This window comes from Anomalospiza imberbis, unplaced genomic scaffold (genome assembly GCF_031753505.1).
Source record: "Anomalospiza imberbis isolate Cuckoo-Finch-1a 21T00152 unplaced genomic scaffold, ASM3175350v1 scaffold_1316, whole genome shotgun sequence".
NCBI classification, from domain to species: Eukaryota; Metazoa; Chordata; class Aves; order Passeriformes; family Viduidae; genus Anomalospiza; species Anomalospiza imberbis.
Genome location: NW_027099713.1, coordinates 5,001 through 10,000, shown reverse-complemented (window position 1 = coordinate 10,000; position 5,000 = coordinate 5,001).

Sequence of the window (5,000 nt, the reverse complement as noted above, 5' to 3'; positions counted from 1 at the left end):
GGGGGCTTTTTTTTTTTCTTTCCTTTCGGGGCCCCGCGCCCCGTTCGTTCTTCCAGGCTCGGCCTCGCGTTCAAAGTCACGCGCGCGGCGCGCGGGACGGGGGCTCGGCCGGGGCTGACCCGCCCCCGAGGCCGGCCCGCCCGCCGACCGGTCGCGGGCGAGCGACCGGTCGCCGGCGAGGCTGGGCCGAGCGGAGCCGCTCAAGAGACGGGACCCGCTACGGCGCGTCGCCCCACCGGGCCGCGCGGAAAGCACCGGACGTGCTAGAGGAGACAGCGACCCGACGAGGCGGGCGCGGCCCGGACACCGAGGCCCCTCGCAGCCGGGGCGGCTCGCTCGGCAGCAGGCGGCGGAACGGCAAAAGGAGCGCCGTGGGGTCCGCGCGCGCGGATCGGGCTGTTTTTCACCCGCGGGTCCGCACCCCCCCAACATCGGTTCATTCCTTCGGCCCTCTTGGCTTCTTTTTTCTCTCGCTCTCGTTTTCTCTCTCTCTCTCTCTCTGTGCATCTCTCAAAGCTCTCGCGGCTCAGCTCCAGCCGCACCGCCGCCCGGCGCTGCTCGCGGCCGGCACCCGCGGGCGCTGCCCGGGACCGAGGCCAGCAACCGGCACGCCTCGCGTGTTTTCGGAAGGACACCTTGGCAAACTGGCGGGGCCACGCGGCCGTCACACAGCCAGGGACGGTCAAGACGCCCTCCCCCCGGCAGCGGGAGGGGCGACACCTCGCCTGCGACGGGAAGCGAAGCGGAAAGGAGACCGCCCGGCCCGAGCACCGGACCCCGCCGTAGGCTTCCCCATGACAGAGAAGCCCCGGAAGAGCCCGGCCGGCCGGGGGCCCTCTCCGACGCGACCCGAAAAGCCACATCGATCGGACAAGGAGGCGGCGGCTGCGGAGAAGAGGAGGGCAAAGCAGCCGCCGAAACGCTGACCAGGGCCCCGACGGCCACGCCGGCCCTGGGACAGCCGCCCGAGGATCGGGCGCGGCAGAGGAGCGTAAGGAGGGGGGGGGTGCCGCCACCCGCCCGCGGACAACACTTCTCTCGGCCAGGCAACGGCGGGGCGGGACCGCCGGGCTAGGGGCGAGCTTCACCCTTTCGCCCGGGGAACCCACCCGAGCGTTCGAGAAAGGTGCCGCCGACCGTGCCCCACGGGCCACCGGCTTTCGCCCGCCTCGCGGCGGTCGGCTCTCCCTCCGGAAAAAAAAAAAAAAAAAACAAGCCGGGGGACGGCACAACAAAAAGGCACATGGCGCGCGCCACACAAGGACACCCGTGCTAGCCACGGGGGCCGCGGGCCCGGGGCGGGGTGGGGCGAGGCACGCACCTCTCACCCCCCCCCCCGCCCAACCCCACCGGCGTTCTCGCTCTCTCTCTCTCGCCTGCACGCCTTCGCTTTTCGTGGGCCCGCGCGCCTTCCGCGCGCGCTTCTCGGTGCCGCGGCTTAGGGCCGCGAGAGAAAAAAAAGCGACGGAGGCCTGGCGGGCGGCCCCCACACCGCCCGCAAGTCGGCACGTCCGAACCAAAAAAAAAAAAAGGCAACGGACCCGGCTGGCACAACCCGCCCCCCCGCCCCTGCACCGGCGGTAAACGGCTCGATCCTCACAGGACCGAGGAAGGGCGAGGCGCCGCCGCCTCGCCCGCGACAACGCTCCGGGGGGGCTCTGGGTCGGCTTCCGGTCCGTGCTAGGGCGGCCGGCCACCGCGGCCGGCCTCCGCCCCTGAAAAAACTCGCCCGCGACGCGGGTCCCCGGCTTAAGGCCGAGGAAGGGGGACGACTTCAACAGCGCGCGCTGGTGGGGCGCGGGGTGCCGCCACCCCGGCTCCACAGCTCATCGGGCGACCGCCGTCACCGAGTCCCTCAAGCGAGGCAGCGACGCCGAGGCCGGGCCGCGCGCCCCGCCGCACGGGCCCCCGCCACCCTTCCGACACGGACACGCTGGCACAACCAGGTCGGGAAGCAGGGGAACGGGACGCCGCCACCTCGGCGGGCCCGCGCGCGCCGCGCTCGGGGCTCTCAGGCGAGGGCCGGGAAAAGCCCCGGCCGCGTCCACCCGCGGCTGCCGCCCACCGCACCGGAGCGACAGCCCGAAAGCGCGCCCGCCGAGCGGGGCGCGCCCCGGCTTAAGGCCGGGCAGGAAAGGGGCGAGGCGCCGCCGCCTCGCCCGCCAGCAATCCCCAGGGGGGGCGCCCCCCCGTTCGCCAAGCCGGCCACAGCCGGGCCGAAGCGGGACACGGCCCACGAAATCGATGGCCGCGGCCGACGGGCAGCTCGCAGCTCGTACTCGGTCTCTCTCGGCTTCTCTCCCTCTTTTTTTCCCTTCTCGCTTTATTTCTCCTCTTTCTCTCGAGCTCTCTCTCGCCTCTCGAACCGTACACCCCGTTTCCCTGGGCCAGACGGGCGGACCGGGACGACGCCACGGGGCTCGTCCCGCGTCAGCGGCACTCGCCTCGCTCGGAGGACTGCGCACGGGGGCCCCCGGCCTCCCTCGCCGCTTCGGTCACAGGCACGGGACGAGCCTGCGGGGAGACGGCCCGTCACCTCGCTCCCATAGTACGGACAGACGAGTCCCAGGCCGCAGACGCCTCCAAGAGGACCGATGGAAAGCGACCGGGAAGGTGCGCCGCCGCAGGCCGGCCCCTGCGATGACGTAGCCGGAGGCAGCTGAAAACAGCGACCCCTTGGTGAACTTCCGGAGCCGGCCGCGACAACAGGTCTACCCGGCCGCGACAACAGGTCTACCCGGCCGCTGCCGGAAATCGCCTAAGTCCCTCCGGAGCGAGGTAGACCTGTTGTCCGCCGTCCACCGCCCGCCGCCCGGGCGCCGCGCCGGGCCCGGCGGCCCCGGAGCCGGGGTAGACCTGTTGTCCGCGGGGTAGACCTGCTGTCCCCGGGGTAGACCTGCTGTCCGCGGGGTAGACCTGCTGTCCCCGGGGTAGACCTGCTGTCCGCGGGGTAGACCTGCTGTCCGCGGGGTAGACCTGCTGTCCGCGGGGTAGACCTGCTGTCCCCGGGGTAGACCTGCTGTCCGCGGGGTAGACCTGCTGTCCGCGGGGTAGACCTGCTGTCCGCGGGGTAGACCGGTTGTCCGCGGGGTAGACCTGTTGTCCCCGGGGTAGACCGGTTGTCCGCGGGGTAGACCTGCTGTCCCCGGGGTAGACCTGCTGTCCGCGGGGTAGACCTGCTGTCCCCGGGGTAGACCTGCTGTCCGCGAGGTAGACCTGCTGTCCGCGGGGTAGACCTGCTGTCCGCGGGGTAGACCTGCTGTCCGCGGGGTAGACCTGCTGTCCGCGAGGTAGACCTGCTGTCCGCGGGGTAGACCGGTTGTCCCCGGGGTAGACCTGCTGTCCGCGGGGTAGACCTGTTGTCCCCGGGGTAGACCTGCTGTCCGCGAGGTAGACCTGCTGTCCGCGGGGTAGACCTGCTGTCCGCGGGGTAGACCTGCTGTCCGCGGGGTAGACCTGCTGTCCGCGAGGTAGACCTGCTGTCCGCGGGGTAGACCCGCTGTCCGCGGGGTAGACCGGTTGTCCGCGGGGTAGACCCGCTGTCCGCGGGGTAGACCCGCTGTCCGCGGGGTAGACCCGCTGTCCGCGGGGTAGACCTGCTGTCCGCGGGGTAGACCCGCTGTGCGCGGGGTAGACCTGCTGTCCCCGGGGTAGACCCGCTGTCCCCGGGGTAGACCTGCTGTCCCCGGGGTAGACCTGTTGTCCGCCGCCCACCGCCCGCCGCCCGGGCGCCGCGCCGAGCCCGGCGGCCCCGGAGCCGGGCTAGACCTGCTGTCCGCCGCCCGGTTTTGGGGTTTTGGGGGTTTATTCCTTCCCGCCCCCCCCCCCGCCCCAATCCCGTTTCTTTTCTCCTTTCTTTGAAAGAACGACTCTCCTATTTGTTTGGTACAAGAAGAAACTCGTCCGGAAGAGAAATTTCCTTGGCAATTCTTATTTCGTTTTTCTCTAGTATCCAGAGCACCCCCAGACCGAGCTGACGGGCCGCCTGCGCCCTGTGCAAGCGGGAAAGCGGGCGGCCGCTTTTGGGCCGGTTCTTTCACGGTCCGCAGAGACCCTCCAGGCCCGGCAGGGGTCTGGGGGGCCCCGGGGGCTCGGAGCCGAGGCGCCCGGGGCCGGGACGAAGCCGCCGGCCCCTGGCCCTCGTTCCCACAGACAGAGAGAGAGAGAGAGAGAGAGAGACAGACACAGTGACACACACGCCCACTCCACACACTCGCACTCCGCCGCCACCCCCTCGGACACCGCACCCACCACCCGCGCCGCTCCCTCCCTCCCGGATGCGCGGGCCGCCCGCCTTACACGAGCTTGCAGGCCGGGACAGGGCCAGGCGGGGGGGGGGCATCGGTTGGAGGAACACAGGTCTACCCCGGCACGCGGCGGCCGGAGGCTAAGTCGGAGCCGAGATACCAGGTCTACGAAGGGGCCGGGCGAAGGTAAGCCACGACGGGGCCGAGACAACAGGTCTAGCCACGGTCCCGGAGCCCGGAGACCGAGGCCGGCCGGGCACAACAGGTCTAGCCACGGTCCCGGCGGCCGGAGGCCGAGGCCGGCCGGGGAGCACAGGTCTACCCACGGTCCGGTCGGCCGGAGGCCGAGGCCGGCCGGGGAGAACAGGTCTACCCACGGTCCCGGAGACCGAGGCCGTCCGGGGAGAACAGGTCTACCCACGGTCCGGTCGGCCGGGGACATCAGGTCTACCCACGACCTGGTCGGCCGGGGACATCAGGTCTACCCACGGTCCCGGAGACCGAGGCCGGCCGGGGACAACAGGTCTACCCACGGTCCGGTCGGCCGGGGAGAACAGGTCTACCCACGGTCCGGTCGGCCGGGGACAACAGGTCTACCCACGGTCCGGTCGCCCGGGGACAACAGGTCTACCCACGACCTGGTCGGCCGGGGACAACAGGTCTACCCACGACCTGGTCGGCCGGGGACATCAGGTCTACCCACGGTCCCGGAGACCAAGGCCGGCCGGGGACATCAGGTCTACCCACGGTCCC